A 1458-nucleotide genomic window follows, 5' to 3' on the forward strand; every position below is an offset into this window, starting at 1 on the left:
TCAAAAGTTTGGGGTCACTTAGAAATGTCTTTGTTTTTGAAAGAAAAGCAAATTTTTTTGTCTGTTACAATAACATCAAATTGATCATAAATACAGTGTAGACAATGTTAATGTTGTAAATGACTATTGTATCTGGAAACGGCAGATTTTTAATGGAATATCTACATAGGCGTACAGAGGCCCATTATCAGCAACCATCACACATGTGTTCCAATGGCACGTTGTGTTAGCTGATCCAAGTTTATTATTTTAAAAGGCTAATTGATCATTAGAAAACTCTTTTGCAATTATGTTAGCACAGCTGAAAACTGTTGTGCCTATTAAAGAAGCAATAAAACTGGCCTTCTTTAGACTAGTTGAGTATCTGGAGCATCAGCATTTGTGGGTTTGATTACAGGCTCAAAATGGCCAGAAACAAAGCACTTTCTTCTGAAACCCGTCAGTCTATTCTTGCTCTGAGAAGGCTATTCCATGAGAGAAATTGCCAAGAAGCTGAAGATCTCGCTGTGTATTACTCCCTTCACAGAACAGCGCAAACTGGCTCTAACCAGAATAGAAAGAGGAGTGGGAGGCCCCGGTGCAAACTGAGCAAGAGGACAAGTACATTAATGTCTAGTTTGAGAAACAGATGCCTCAGAAGTCCTCAACTGGTAGTTTCATTAAATAGTACCCGCAAAATACCGGTCTGAATGTCCACAGTGAAGAGGCGACTCCGGGATGCTGGCCTTCTAGGCAGAAAAAAAAGCCATATCTCAGACTGGCCAATAAAAATAAAAGATGAAGATGGACAAAAGAACACAGACACTGGACAGAGGAACTCTGCCTAGAAGGCCAGCATCCCGGAGTCTTCTCTTCACTGTTGACGTTGAGACTGCAGGAAATATTCTAGAAGGGATTGAATTGGTTGTTGTCTAATTGTTTTTTGGAAGATTTCCACTATTTTTCTTCAATCTATAGCATTTCTTAACTTCTTGGTGACAGGAGGCAGTATTTTCACGTCCGGATGAAATGCATGTCCAAATTCAACTGCCTGCTACTCATCCCCAGAAGATAAGATATGCACAAGATGGATAAACTGCGTTCAATACAGGATGAAAACAAAGTGGAGTGAGCTTTCAGGTCACGCGCCCCGAACACAACAGTACACTAGACTCGACCCTCATTCTCAACAGGGCTACTTCTTCATTTCTCAAAGGAAAAACATCAACCAATTTCTAAAGACTGTTGACATCCAGTGGAAGCGATAGGAACTGCAAGAAAGTGCCTTAGAAATACAGATCCCTATAGAAACCCCAAAGAGAGTGACCTCAATTTCTATTTTCCTGGATGGTTTGTCCTCGGGGAGTCTGGTCTCAGTGCCACAGGGAGTCTGGTCTCAGTGCCACAGGGAGTCTGGTCTCGGTGCCACAGGGAGTCTGGTCTCGGTGCCACAGGGAGTCTGGTCTTAGGTCCACAGGG

This window comes from Oncorhynchus masou, chromosome 13 (genome assembly GCF_036934945.1).
Source record: "Oncorhynchus masou masou isolate Uvic2021 chromosome 13, UVic_Omas_1.1, whole genome shotgun sequence".
Classification (NCBI taxonomy): domain Eukaryota; kingdom Metazoa; phylum Chordata; class Actinopteri; order Salmoniformes; family Salmonidae; genus Oncorhynchus; species Oncorhynchus masou.